This window comes from Schistocerca piceifrons, chromosome 2, assembly GCF_021461385.2.
Source record: "Schistocerca piceifrons isolate TAMUIC-IGC-003096 chromosome 2, iqSchPice1.1, whole genome shotgun sequence".
In the NCBI taxonomy this organism is placed as follows: Eukaryota; Metazoa; Arthropoda; class Insecta; order Orthoptera; family Acrididae; genus Schistocerca; species Schistocerca piceifrons.
In genome coordinates, this window is record NC_060139.1 from 241,352,237 (window position 1) to 241,368,393 (window position 16,157).

Genomic DNA, 16,157 nt, shown 5'->3' on the forward strand with positions numbered 1-16,157 from the left:
GTAGATTGTACTACTATCGTCAGCACAGAAATTGTGATTTATACCTATCTGATTTTCAAAGTATCGGTAACGGACTACCGAATAATTCTACAACTTTGCCTCCACTCCTTGCACTATTAAGGAATAAACCACCACCAGATCCTACAAAACAGTTAGTAGCACTCCCTACAAGACGACGTTTAAAACACCGTGAAATGATTAATGCAGCATTGGAAAACAACAAGAAATCCCCAGAGAAAAGGAAGAAGCTACAGAATCCACGCGTGAACATCAAGAGTTTGCAGGTAGGTCAAAAACTGTTGCTCAAATCACATCGTTTATCACTTAAAAGGAAGTTTTTAAGTAGCAAGTTTTTCATGGTGTATGAAGGTACTTTCCGCATACGGCGAATCGCACATGCAAATACTGTGGAACTTTAAACCATATGCACACGTAAATCACGAGGTCTTCATCAAGAATCGAACAGCGAAGTGTACAAAGAGTGGTACCCTAGGTGGTTAACTGTATTTTGATAAACATATACAGTGGCGAGCATAGATGCCCCAGCTGTTGCAATACATTTTCTTATTTCAGCTTTCAGCACTGTTTCATATTCTTCAACAAATCTGTATATCTGTTAATGTATCTCTTACTGTCAATCTACTTAATAAGGAATTTTAATGAATAGTGATGATCTATGATTCTTGTTGTGTGAAGAAAAGTGCTTTGAATTTGACAATACAGTGAAAGTAGACAATTTTCTTTTGCATCTATATTTGGACTAAGACAATATGGAATGGTAAGCCATCTGTGGACTATCTGTATTCATATCGTATTATTCTGAGTTTACTGGAGAAATATCTAATTGAAACGTAATACTGTTATCTTACTTCATGATCTTGGAACTTCTGAGAGCTTGATATAGCAGAGTAGACTTGGTTTTGAGGTTCTAAGGTAATCATTATTTATTTTTTAAGGATGATTGTTTGCACAAATAATGAAGTTTCTTGTGTCTTGTAACTTATGACGTACATTTTGCTTTACCTTTACCAGACAGAAAACTATGTTATTTTTTAGGAAAGTAGATCATGAACTCTAGAGGAATAACTGCTGACTTTATTTTGAATGAGACTGTGTATGAGTGGTTCTGAACTGAGAAAGGTATTTTTGATGGGCACTAGTTTAATTAGGAACGTTTCTGACGGATGCTTGTCCTGCTATTTAGGAAGTATTTTGAGAAGTGATAATTTCAGAATTGTATGCATACAAGTGATGAATCAAATGAATTCTGTGCGATATAGATATCGAATGTGATGAGGAATTTTGCTTTGGATTGCCATGTGAGGCTTATGTTGTTATTATGGTTTATTATACTGCAATTCTGGTATATTATGGTGCAACTATCATATATGGAAGATACATGGAAGAACCCTGGAGATACTAAAAGGTATCAGATAGATTATATAATGGTAAGACAGAGATTTAGGAACCAGGTTTTAAATTGTAAGACATTTCCAGGGGAAGATGTGGACTCTGACCACAATCTATTGGTTATGACCTGTAGATTAAAACTGAAGAAACTGCAAAAAGGTGGGAATTTAAGGAGATGGGACCTGGATAAACTAAAAGAACCAGAGGCTGTACAGAGATTCAGGGAGAGCATAAGGGAGCAATTGACAGGAATGGGGGAAATAAATACAGTAGAAGAAGAATGGGTAGCTTTGAGGGATGAAGTAGTGAAGGCAGCAGAGGATCAAGTAGGTAAAAAGACGAGGGCTAGTAGAAATCCTTGGGTAACAGAAGAAATATTGAATTTAATTGATGAAAGGAGAAAATATAAAAATGCGGTAAGTGAAACAGGCAAAAAGGAATACAAACGTCTCAAAAATGAGATCGACAGGAAGTGCAAAATGGCTAAGCAGGGATGGCTAGAGGACAAATGTAAGGATGTAGAGGCCTATCTCACTAGGGGTAAGATAGATACCGCCTACAGGAAAATTAAAGAGACCTTTGGAGAGAAGAGAACGACTTGTATGAATATCAAGAGCTCAGATGGAAACCCAGTTCTAAGCAAAGAAGGGAAAGCAGAAAGGTGGAAGGAGTATATAGAGGGTCTATACAAGGGCGATGTACTTGAGCACAATATTATGGAAATGGAAGAGGATGTAGATGGAGATGAAATGGGAGATACGATACTGCGTGAAGAGTTTGACAGAGCACTGAAAGACCTGAGTCGAAACAAGGCCCCCGGAGTAGACAATATTCCATTGGAACTACTGACGGCCGTGGGAGAGCCAGTCCTGACAAAACTCTACCATCTGGTGAGCAAGATGTATGAAACAGGCGAAATACCCTCAGACTTCAAGAAGAATATAATAATTCCAATCCCAAAGAAAGCAGGTGTTGACAGATGTGAAAATTACCGAACTATCAGCTTAATAAGTCACAGCTGCAAAATACTAACACGAATTCTTTACAGACGAATGGAAAAACTAGTAGAAGCCAACATCAGGGAAGATCAGTTTGGATTCCGTAGAAACACTGGAACATGTGAGGCAATACTGACCTTACGACTTATCTTAGAAGAAAGATTAAGGAAAGGCAAACCTACGTTTCTAGCATTTGTAGACTTAGAGAAAGCTTTTGACAATGTTGACTGGAATACTCTCTTTCAAATTCTAAAGGTGGCAGGGGTAAAATACAGGGAGCGAAAGGCTATTTACAATTTGTACAGAAACCAGATGGCAGTTATAAGAGTCGAGGGACACGAAAGGGAAGCAGTGGTTGGGAAGGGAGTAAGACAGGGTTGTAGCCTGTCCCCTATGTTGTTCAATCTGTATATTGAGCAAGCAGTAAAGGAAACAAAAGAAAAATTCGGAGTAGGTATTAAAATTCATGGAGAAGAAATAAAAACTTTGAGGTTCGCCGATGACATTGTAATTCTGTCAGAGACAGCAAAGGACTTGGAAGAGCAGTTGAATGGAATGGACAGTGTCTTGAAAGGAGGATATAAGATGAACATCAACAAAAGCAAAACGAGGATAATGGAATGTAGTCTAATTAAGTCGGGTGATGCAGAGGGAATTAGATTAGGAAATGAGGCACTTAAAGTAGTAAAGGAGTTTTGCTATTTGGGGAGCAAAATAACTGATGATGGTCGAAGTAGAGAGGATATAAAATGTAGGCTGGCAATGGCAAGGAAAGCGTTTCTGAAGAAGAGAAATTTGTTAACATCCAGTTAAGTGTCAGGAAGTCATTTCTGAAAGTATTCGTATGGAGTGTAGCCATGTATGGAAGTGAAACATGGACGATAAATAGTTTGGAAAAGAAGAGAATAGAAGCTTTCGAAATGTGGTGCTACAGAAGAATGCTGAAGATTAGATGGGTAGATCACATAACTAATGAGGAAGTATTGAATAGGATTGGGGAGAAGAGAAGTTTGTGGCACAACTTGACCAGAAGAAGGGATCGGTTGGTAGGACATGTTCTGAGGCATCAAGGGATCACCAATTTAGTATTGGAGGGCAGCGTGGAGGGTAAAAATCGTAGGGGGAGACCAAGAGATGAATACACTAAGCAGATTCAGAAGGATGTAGGTTGCAGTAGGTACTGGGAGATGAAGAAGCTTGCACAGGATAGAGTAGCATGGGGAGCTGCATCAAACCAGTCTCAGGACTGAAGACCACAACAACAACATCATATATTATGTTTAACGTATGGAACACTATGTGAAGTGAATTATGGCTCGAAGGATATTATGCTGAAGTTTAATGGAATATGTTCTGAGGAAGACAGAAGCGGCATTATATACGATTTAGTGAGGAAGCATTTTTTTCAGCTGTTTATTGAACAAGACAAGGTAAGGAATGTACACTCCTTACACCAAGCCAACCACAGCTGTACTAGGTACATCATGGTAGCTCTGTTTGTGCACCTTTTATTCGAAGGTAGAGTCACAGTGATATTTTCAAGAGAGATTTATTTTGTCATGAAAGTATTTCTGAGAGGACAGTACTACTGAAGTTTTTTTTGCTACTGACGAGATGTATTATGACGTTAAGAGCTATCGATTATGGAAAAAAAAACACGAATTACAGTTTGAGGTACCAATCATACCTGCTACATACATTGAAAACTCCAAAAACACAAAACTTTTATCTGTATGAAACACCAGTGATTGCAGCTGACACCTATTTGGAAATAAGAGTGCATCTATAGATGTATCCGTCGAGTAATGAGCAAGGATAGTTTTACAAAGATTTTTTTCTCTACTGCTAAATTATGTTAGGTATGTGAAATGAATTTTATAGCTTTGTGAAGTTGTATAATGAAACTGTCTCAGTGAAAAATTTTGTTTTTCCACGTATTACTAGTTACACTTACTGTACTTTATCTTTTGTGTGTGACACGGTTATAACTGAATTTTTCTCTATTGCAGAAGTATATAAAACACAGAACTCTATGTGTTTGTATGAACTAAACAATATTTGCAGATCGGAGTACAACGTACGTAGCGAGCGTGTTACATTCTAACAATGTAAATGTTGCAGTGGTCTGTTACGGAGAATTAGACATCCCAGACGTATCCAGTCGCGTTAGGAACGTTGTTTCCTGAGTTATATAATAAATATGTTATGCATTTTGACAATTTTTTCTTTTCAGCTTGTAGTATTTTTCCGCCTAGATACAAGTTGATCAGCTACATTTTAATACATGGTTGTAAACAATTGCATAAAATAAGTTACTTCATCATTTTATTGTCTTCCTATTTAAACAATTTTGTTTCAGACTTCTCTTATGGTTCTGCTACAGATGTGATGCAGTGCCGATTCTATCAGGTTAAGTTAATGATATTAAGTAGATGATTGATTTTCTCTTGTTGTTAAGCAAGACTTAAGCTGAAGGGAGTCCGTATGCTGCTTTTTCGGTTAATACGAGTAAACCATTTTTTTCAGCTACTACTGAACAGTTACAGGATAAATCATTTTTGTGCTGCATTCTAGAGTATGTTACACCATTATTAGTTGCTTTATAAGATACGTCCTTTGATCGTTGCATTCATTTTGCTATTGTGGTTAACTATGTGTGGCCATAGGATTATAACACCATATGATTCTGACTGCATTCGATTCTGACTCCATTCGATTCTGACTCTATTCGATTCTGTCTCCATTCGATTCTGACTCCACTCACAGACAAGCTGCCATTTAACATCTGACGATATTGAATTTTTATACTACTTACTATTTTCTATTCAATGATCATCTCGTAAAAATTACTATGATCGTTAAAAATGAAATAATTATTTTGTAATAATAAGGAAGTTCTTGTGATAATCACAGACTCATTACTCAGCGATTGTATGTGTAATAAGTTATGAGAATTAAATAGAATATGCAGTCATAAGAAATGACATTATTTCCTAACTTAATTTGACTGAAGCTCAAGTCACTTATACTGTACCGGTATAAGAAGGCGTTGCATGTATACTCACATGTGGTTTTTCTTTAATGCCTGCTGCAGAAATTGTATCATATGGACTTCATAATTTGGTTGTTTATCTGTAATTTTAGTGTGTATGTGAGTGTATCTTCGACCAACGCTAATTTTCTATTGTATGACAGTACTAATTACTTGTAATTACTAAGTATATATCAATTCTGGGATCTATGACTAATTGTAACATTTCTAAATATGTCACTATTAACATCTTTGGTCAAATCTGTATGTCATTTAGTTATGTTATATGTTACACATTTTGCATGTTCTGGTTCGAAACATGTACTTTATCATACACTGTGCGCTTTACCATCAAAAAACGAACGTATATAAAACAAATTTGCCGCTATGTGGTTGGCCTAAACTTCATATTTACAACTGTATTTCAAGTAACTTGCCACACTTACGCAAATATCTGTGGTCATACATATTTTGAGTTATTTACTGAGCACTGAGCTTATGTGCCTATTCAAATAATGTTGACTTTTATATTCAGTTGTATATAACTTACTGTTATTCTTTTAGTTCACTATGGTTTGTGTCTGTTATTGTGTCATATATGAGACTTTTGATCTTCTATGTCAATGATGAGAACCTGTTTTCTCAAAGGGGTACAAAGTCAATGCTTTTACGATCTTCTTGAAATCTTTTGTACTCAAAAAAGTATATTGTGCCTTATACTATTACTACTGATTCTGTAAAGCATCTTTATCTGAATATGAAAAGGAGTGAAACGCTAAAACATTTTGGTTTCGTTGACAGTGGACATACTGTATGTAATGAGTCCCTGACTCTCCTTATATCTCAAACTTGTGTGTCGTCAAATGAATGTATTAACATTTTAGTGCGGTTTGTCGGTGGACATAGTGTGACTTGTCACCGAGTCTGCTGCACCTCAAACACGTGTTTCTTTACCTGTTTTTCTATTGCCGGATGATTTTTATTCTCTTGGAGAACTGTTAATAACATTTCGTGACCTTGTCAAATGATCTACCTCCAATGCCATGCAGATATGAGTGCTTCCCTGCACAATATTACTTCCATATTTATTTTCTCTCTCTTTGCGCTATTTGCTATTCTGTGTAATATTTGTATCCACACAAATGATAGACATATTTTACACTCTTGGAGAACTATAAATAACATTTTGTTATCCTGTCAAATGAAGTACTTTCAACATCAGATGGAGGTGAGTGCTTACCTGCACAAGATTTTCTTGTATATTACTTTTTCTTTACTACAATGTACAGCTTATCAGTTTCCTATTAGGTCCATAGGTTATGTAACCTTTTGCGTGTGTTTATGTATTCTGTCACATTTGTAAAACAATTGATACTATTTTTCTCTATTTTATTTTGTTCGAATTTTGCGTTTGCTCCTTGCCAACACGTTAGGCAAGAATCATCCCAAAAAATTCTTAAAAGTCAGGGTGGGGGTTATAAAAGTTGGACGTCAATACATCTTTGCAAAGTTGACCGATGACTCTGCTATGGTGTGCATACACAAAGTGTGAGTCCGAGATATTATTATCGCGAATAGTAGTGAGGGAACAGTTGTTTTGACGAGTCAGAAGTGGTCAGACATAGCCTGCAGCGGAGAGAAGCTGTGCGACATGAGAGGTCGCACCTTGCCGCAATCGTGCCAGTAGCGTCGGAGGATTCTTTGCTTTGGTATTAATTGAGGTTTTTTAGTAATCTTCCTTTTTGCTGCACGTGGTTGTTGCTTGCTTGCACACTGGAGGGCTTTTGTCAGATTTGTGTATGCATACATTGAGAGTAATATTCGTATCTTTGTTATGACCAGAGACGTGTTTATTGAGTATAGACGTTGTGGAATTGTTAAGGTCTGTGTAAATTTTGTCAGTGTTTAAATAATCTGCTTTGTGAATACAGTAAATTAAAGTCTTTATTGGTTTCTTTCGTTTTTTTACACAGTTTAAGACTTGTTGAACAAACGCCTCCTGATCATTCAATTTCTATTAATGAAATATGACAGTATTGTTGCAATTAGTATGACCATGCATTACACTCTGCATGGACTACACTGTTGCTTCTGAAATATTTTTAGCGTGTTGCTGATCACGCTGTTTTAGCGGCAGGACGAGGTAAGTTGTCCGTTGCGAACAGGACTATTGCCGAAAAGTTGTTAGGAGTTGTTGGAGAGTAAAAAACTCGCAGTCAGATACTTGAGAATTGATTTCTTTGTGATCTGTAGGAAGAGTTATTATTTTATGTTTCCTTTTGCTTTCAATCAGAATTTTATTATTCTTAGAGGTGCAAGGTCACATACTTCCGTACGTCTTTCAGCAGAACAAACAATAGTTACAAAAACATACACGAGTTTAAAAAAGATAATTACGAATCGGTTTCAAGGTCGCTGCTCTGGGGGAGTAGGGTTAACTGAAAAAAAAAACGAAAATGTATCAAGATGTTTTCATTTGCATGTCTTTGAAGGGCAGATAAGTCGAAAAGCTGGTTTCCTTCTTTTACGTTCCCAACTCTGCCCAGGACGTTTTCGCCTTTTTTGTGCTGAAATAGGAGCCTTTTTTTCTTTTTGGTTATTACTATATGTGCGATGGTGGTTTTAATAATTTCTTTTAAGATTTGGGTCCAAGAGGTATTAGTTTAGCGAAAGCTCAGAATGAGTGCGACTTAGTGACGATTTTGTGTATGCTGTCGCATGGTGATGTCTAACACGATGACTGGCATTATAGAAGATACCTCCACTTACTTAATTTTGGTTCCACCTGTTGATGCTGTAATCGACTTACTACAGGTACTGTTAATTCGTAATGATAATGTGTCTCTTGCAAATGAGTGGCCTTGGTGTCACGGATTTTTTCGTGGCGATTAGATACAACGGCGGTGGGGATAACACGTTAAGTGCTTACCTTCGCTTACGTGTCGGGGCAACACTTCAGTCACCTGGCTACTGTGGTACTAGACGAGTGTGAATGCGGTGCTGGTAAGGCCAGAATCTTTTCATAAAGGGGACATATCACGTATGCAATGGAACTACCAGTACGAAAACGTCGTATCGCCATTTCTTCTGGGTTCAGTATGCGGGAGTCTCGTTAAATCACATAATGCGGGCGCATGTTAATGGCAAGCTTAAGCCCGCACCTTTGTTAGATTCTGTTGGTTTTGTGGAATGTTCGGTCGTTATTAGTTAATGTTTTGAGTTGATTCGGAGTGTTTATGCTCTTTTATACATGGCGATATATTGTGTTTCATGTAGGAAAAATTCTGTTTGTGGTTTTACACACAGCTTTTGAATATGTGACGGTTATTTTCTGCTTACACTCTATGCAACGGAGAATCACTATATTGCCTCGTTTCAGTTGACTTATATGGGTAGTAGTAGTAGTACTAGTAGTAGTAGTAGCTTTATTCATCCATAGATCTCTTTTTACAAGGATATAGGACATGTCAAAAAAGTTACAAATTTAGATCAATTTAAAATAAGCTAATTCGTATACACATATATTTACAGACTTCTAGTTAGAGACAATCATTAGATTTACTCCTGGTATACAATACTTTTTTTACTAATAACTTATTAAATAATGTAATGCCACATTGTGCACTCATATCTATCAGTCACTGCACAATTAAATAATGTAATGCCACATTGTTCACTCATATCTATCAGTCACTGTACACAATATACACACATTGTTCCATAATACTTCACTCACTACACACATACACACTCACTCTCTCTCACACACACACACACACACACACACACACACACACACACACACTAGTGATCTCTGGGCCATTTTCTGCACCGCAACTTCCCATTTGCTATCCTGAAAAACTGAGTCAGTATCTCTCCATAATGAGTGGGACGTTGAGCTCAGAAAGAGGAAGAGGTGTTAGTGTTGTGCTATGTATATCTTGGGGGTAAGTATTTCTAGAAAGAAAAAAAAGAAGGGAAAAAACGTAAAGTGAAGGTGTTATGTGGAATGTTGGATGTTTTACAATCATTATTATTATTATTTACTTGTATAACATTTTTTATCAAATCCCTATTCTGTTTTAGCTAAGTAATCCTTCAATTCATAAAATGTATTCCATAACAGGTACTTTTTAGCTGCCTTTTTAAATAAGTGTATTTTGGCAATTTCTTTAATCTCTTTCGGTAATTTATTGTACAGTTTTATTCCTTGGTAGAAAGTGCTCTTTTGAGTTTTGTGTTTATTTTTTCTTGGTAAACGTAAGTTGAGTTTATCTCTTGTTGCATGGTCATGGACAGAACTGTTTGTGCAGTAATTACCAATGTTATTTTTTATGTGTACAACTGACTGGTAAATGTATCCACATGGAGCAGTTAAAATCCCCAGTCTTCTGAACAGATCTTTACAGTGAGCTTGACAAGTATTTTTGGTTATTATTCTTATGGCTCTTTTCTGGAGTTTGAAAATTGTGTTCATATTTTGTGCATTTGTTCCCCAAAAAAGAATTCCATAGCTAAGAATTGAGTGTACATATGAATAATATGTAACTAAAAGACACTGCATGCTACACACTGATGATAGCATGCCGATAACATTCTGTCTGCAAGTACCTTTGTGTGTTTACACCACTTCAACTGAGGATCAATATTCATTCCTACAAATTTTGCATTTGTTACACATTCTGTAGAGGTGCCATCTACATTTAATTTAATGTTGTCATTTTTCCTCTTCAAACTGAAATTCATGGCATTAGTTTTCTTTATGTTCAATGTCACTTTATTACTTATTGACTAATCATAAACTTCCTTGAGAGTCTCATTTGCTTTCTCAGCAAGGAATTCTCTTGTTTTCTCAGTGACTATAATATTACTGTCATCAGCGAAGAGGATTTTTTCATCATGAGCAACACTAGTGGGAAAGTCATTGATGCACGTCAGGAACAGTATTGGTCCTAATATGTTACCTTCCAGAACCCCTATATTAATGTATTTTGGTTCTGGTAAGTGTTTTACTAAATGTTTAGATCTATTTGAAGTATGTGTTATCTCTACTCTCTGTGCCCTATCTGTTAGATATGATTGAAACCAGTCATTAGCTACCCCTCTCATTCCAAATGCTTCTCATTTGTTTAATAGAATCTTGTGGTCGACTGTATCAAACGCCTTAGAAAGATCCGAAAATATGCCTGTGACACACTCATCTTTATCAAGAGCATCAAGTACAACTTTTGTGAATTCTACTATGTCTGACTCCATATTTAGCCACTTCAGAAACCAAACTGCGATTCACTTAAATTATTGTATTTATTCAGGTAATCTGTCTTTCATAATTGCTTCTATTAATTTTGAGAATGCTGACAGCAGGGAAATGAGCCAGTAATTTTCTATGTCTTCTGCATTACCTTTCTTAAGCAAAGGTACAACTCTTGCCTGTTTTGACTTCTCTGGAAATGTCCCTGATGTGAAGGATTCATTTATTATATTTGTTAAGGGGCCTTGTATAATCCCTATGCATTGTTTCAGTACAAACATTGGTACTTCATCTAAGCCTACTGACTTTTTATTTCTTAGTTTTTGATTTGTTTTACTGACGTCATTCTCTGTGGTTGGAAGTAACATCATTGTATTTAGTGCAACATTATTTACTGGTGTTATATTTGTTTGGGGGAATTTTTGCTGTAACTTCTCTGCAGTACTTGAAAAATGCTCGTTTACTTAGTTTGCTAAGTGCTATGGACATTTATTATTTTATCCCCTTCCCTTAGCAGTATGTTATTCTGCATTTGCTTGCCTCTCCCCATTTCCTTTTTTATAACATCCCAGACTGCTTTGCTTTTATTCTCAGCATTATATATTGTTTTGTCATTAAATGACTTTTTTGCAGCAATCAGCACCTTCCTATAGATCGTTTTGTATCTACGATAGAAATTTAAGAATTCTGGATCATTGCGAATCTTTTTCATGAGGTGTTTTAAGTGTTTGGGAGGACTTCTTAATACCTGCTGTTATCCATCTGTTTTATGAGATGTTGATACAGACATGCATACTTTTGGAAATGCCTTTTCAAAGTTCAATTTAAACAGTGTGGAGAATTTAGAGAATTTCATATTCACATTGGTTTCCTTATACACTTCATCACAGATTTGTTTTTCTAGTTCTTTTGAAAAATCTTTTATTTTGATTTCTGATAGCTGTCATTCGTAGGCTCGTAGTTTAGGGAATGATTCGATGCCTGACTTTATTGTTGTCATTTGACAGAGATGGTCTGATAGTCCGAGATCTTTTACAGGTATATTGCAATCTTCCCTATCCATATTTGTGGCCACATGGTCAGTTACTGATGAAGTCGTAGTGGTAACCCTTGTTGCACTATTGACCAATAGGGACATGAAAAAACTTTGAAGGATGTTTATGAAGGTACTGCTGGATTCATTTATGATGTTAGTGTTGATGTTAATGTCGCCACACAGAATTATGTTGACCTTTGTACTTGAGACTTTATCTAGAACTTCTGTTAACTTATTGAAAAAAGTGTCCACATTACGACTGGGAGATCTATACGCACACAAAATGATTAATTTCTTGGTGATATCAAGCCCTGTTAATTCAATAGCTGATATTTCAAAGTGTTTCTCTTCACTTACGGTTCTGAGATCATGTCTTGATTTGAACTGTGTTCCTTTTCTGATATAAATGCATGATCCTCCACCCCTTGAAGTAGTTCTGCAGTAAGAGTTTGCCCTTTCATACAATGATAATACTACATTTTGGACTTCTGTTTCCCTACACCAGTGCTCAGTAATACAAATTACTGTGCAGTTCAAAGATTGGAGCTCAACTTCTAATAGTTGTATTTTATCTTTTATTGATTTCATGTTTTGATGGAGGATTGTTATGTGTGTGAAATGCCCCATGTTACTCTTTCCAATGGTTTCTTTTTCTTTGTGACATCTGGTATATGTGATGTTTGAGGTGTTAAAATCTGTCTTGTGAGTGATTGTTTCAGTATTTTTTGAAGTGGTGGAGATATTCTTTAGGCAGGGGAACCTGTTGTCTGGATTTATCCTAAAAAAGACCAACTTTTCCTACCTATGACATCAGACGTTCCTGTAACTGAGGGTCACTACACCTCGCCCATGGCTACTACCTAGTACCAGAATTTTCTTCTTCCTAACACTTTGTACATTCCTAGGCTTCTTGACCTTGGTTGAAGTGTGCTCCACATTTCCCGCTCCTCGTTCTACCTGAGGCTCTTCTCCACCTAACTCTCGAAGTGGTAGATACTTGTTTTTTGTGTTAATGATAAAACTGTCAGATCCCGTTCTCTTTCCTCCTGTCCTCCTACCAGCTGACAGTTCCCAACCACCCTCATCTCCCCTATCTCCCTTGATCGTTATGAGTTCCTTCCTGGCTTCCTTCAGTTGTGCCTGAAGGGCACAGTCTATCCTTTCCTGTTCCCCAATCAAAATGTTCCTACTGCATACTCTGCCGTTGCAGGAGAGAGCCTCTTATCCCAACATTCTCCCCACTGCATCCCCCCCCCCCCCCACAGTGAAAATATTTCCTACGAGACTGGCAACAAATCCCTCTTCTCACTACCCTATAACAGCTCCTACATTTCTCCCCCTGCAGGTATTATGGTATCCTGTTTGGAATGTTACTACAAGTTTTGCTGATTTTCTTAGAGTTTTGACAATATCTATAGACGACACATTTAGTTGTAATTTTTCAGATGTTCCTGAAGATGGAACTGTGCCCTAAATCTACATGTGCTCACTTTTTATTGGAAAACAAAATTTAATACATCTTGTGTGATTGATATCATAAATTATTAATCATAGATAATTTATACAACAGTTGTGGACGTTCTATCAAGAAAAACATGTGTCAAATGATGCCTAATAGGGACGTGGGGTCATACTACGCATATATCTTTTACGTCGCACGTTAGTGAGTATTAGTGCTGATGTGAAAATTGGCAAGTGGTGTTTAGTGAAGGAGGTTGTACCTAAGTACATTTCAGCTATGCTTAGACAGGCTAGTGAATATATTTGTAGTATTGGCCAATTGTGCTTTGGTAATGAGAGTAGGGACTTGTATATAAAAAAAGAACGATGCAAAATGGAGATAATACTTATCACACTCTGCGTTAAGAGCTGCTTTGAGTGCCAACCTTTTTGGCGTTGTATATAGGTATATTATTAATCAAATGCTAATATTTAAGGAAGAATTAGACGCCAAACATGAACGCAAGTTTCGGGAGCTATAGGCTGGTCAAAAGCTGCAACAAGAAGAAGGTATCTATTCCCATTTCCCCCCTTTCGAATTCTACCTCAATGTACAAAATCGAATACACGGTTTTCAGGCCGGAAATTAGATCTGATACACAATGGGATCTCACTTAATAACCGAAAAAAGATTTGCACCGATGGTTGTTTTGACAGATACATAGTACAGGAAGCATTGGCAGCAGAGCAGAAAACTAAGGAAAACATATGTGAAGAATAGTGAATACCCTGATATCTGATTTCTCACAGCAGATCACTTCTGTACTATTCCTCCTGGGTCCTATAATTCATCGATTCTGTTAAAGAATTCATTTTCCTACGGACAACAGTTCGATCGCCATTCACCAATATCCCTCACACTGAGAAATTCTTTAACCTTTAGTTCTGACCCACCAACCAACATCTCTTGTGATAAGGTAATTTCCCTACCAACACTCCAACAAAATCTCTGTCACTCCCTGCACTGTCTGAATGTTTCAGTTTGTTAATTATTTCCTAACTGTATCCTTTCACATTTTCCTGTAATACCCTGGGGCTGTCTGAAAAGCTTCCATTATTTCTCTATGTCTATCCTTGGAGCAGTAGTCAACCAAGAATAGTGTCTATGATCCTTCAATATTTGTATTTCTCAAGAGCATATGCCTCCATTTTGATCTTTTTATTTTTAAGCTTGCAGTGCTTATTCTCGACGTACTGTTTTCAGACTATTCATCTGTAACTTGGCTTCTAACCTTAACTTCTAACCCTATTTACAACAGAAATTGAATTTATTTCCCAATGAGATCGCAAAATATGTTGTAAAGCTTACTATTATTATATGTTTGCATTATTGAAATTGACACCAAGAAATTTTTGTTTTAAGGGTTGTTTTGTAAATCAGTCATCGTTTTCACAGCTTCAGAAGTGGTCTCTTTAATTTCTTCCACTTTTGTCTCATTCTTCCTACTACGCACCTGGAAAAGCTGATTAGTCACTGTCTACTTTGGCTTTCCCTTGTTTACCATCAATAGCTTTTTATACAAGCATTCTACCTCTTCGTTTCTAATACTTCCCGACTCTTCTTGCTATGGAAATATTCTAAGTTTAACTTTTTCTGGTGCTTGATCTACGTTTAGTTAGTTTGTCAAACATTGCGTCCACTTCTTTTTGTGATTCATCTACCATTTTTCTCGCTGCTTTTACCTCTTTGCTAACAGTTTCTTTCTGTATATCCACTTCTTTGTGTGATTCTTCCATTTTTCTTAACATTCTCTTCCGCCCTTCTGTCAATCCCTCCGTCATCAGTAACACCACTTCGAACATCAGTTCGATCGTCTAATTGTAGACGCAAGAAAAACAAAACGAACAGACAAACACGGAAGTGACACTCAGTAAATTCCGAAATTCGTACTCAAAGACTGTCAGATTTCGTCAAGATATCATTAAAACAACGCTGCCTTCTCACTACACGGCGGTCTATAATGTGATGTAACAGGAACCCCTCGAACATTAATCTTACCAAAAGTGACCGTTTTATCTCACGTACATATGTTTGGAGATAATGGAAATCAAGAATATTTAACTTTTCTCGGGATTAATCGAATATTACACCTATACAGATCGCAATAACTTTTGTTATCTACCACACATGCAAGCAAGGCTCAGAAAATCATAGGATGAGGAGTACTGAATGAATGTAAAAATCAAAACATTCCCCCTAACGAAGTAGTTCACTAACAGGAAAACATCAGCTATTTGTAATTAGCTGCTGCAGCTAGCTTAATGATGGTCACTGTAAACGCGTGTATTTTACCAACATACGAAATTATCAATATTAAAATTGGCACAAAAACTAAGGAACATGCAAATGCAGAAAATAACACTTGCATGCAACACAGTAAACTCGTACGCAGTAAAAGCGAAAAAAAAAGACTGAGGACTCGAGTACCACTGATAATAACAGCAGTTATTTGCAATACTAAGGGCAGTATCAGAAAATATCTTTGGCAAGTTCTAACACTGCAGCAAGACGTTAGTAAATGAAAGAAATTAATTTTACCTTTTAACTGAAAGTTACAACTCTATGGGCACTTCAGTTTTGAGAAATGCGGTGATAATGAGAGAGTAATACAGCTAGAGCAGAAATCATAGCTTTATTGCAAAATGCTTTCACACAACAGTCAGCGAGGGTTAAGCTTTTGTAATATATGCTACTTCAGCCTCCAGTTAGCTGGAACTGTCGGCGTGTAATCATCGTCCGCGTTGATGAATCACAATCCAGTCGCGCACAGTCCAATAATCATAGCCGTCGTGCAAATCCTCTTGATCGTTGCCGCCAGTTTGTGGATGCAGCGGGATAGCGCGATGGTTGGAGAATAATCTCGATTAGTTTTCTACAAGCGGCAACGCAAATAAGACACATCATGAAATTATTAAACAAGGTATCCAGAA

General features: G+C 36.8%; 1 protein-coding gene across 1 annotated transcript in view; it reads left to right on the forward strand.

Moving 5' to 3' along the window:
• Positions 1-8,392: 8,392 nt before the first annotated feature.
• LOC124777637 (juvenile hormone acid O-methyltransferase-like) overlaps positions 8,393-16,157 on the forward strand; it is a 124,418-nt gene continuing 116,653 nt past the window's right edge. The window contains exon 1 of the mRNA XM_047253112.1: positions 8,393-8,442. The gene's annotated coding sequence lies outside the window, so the exon portion shown is untranslated. The remainder of the gene's footprint in view (positions 8,443-16,157) is intronic.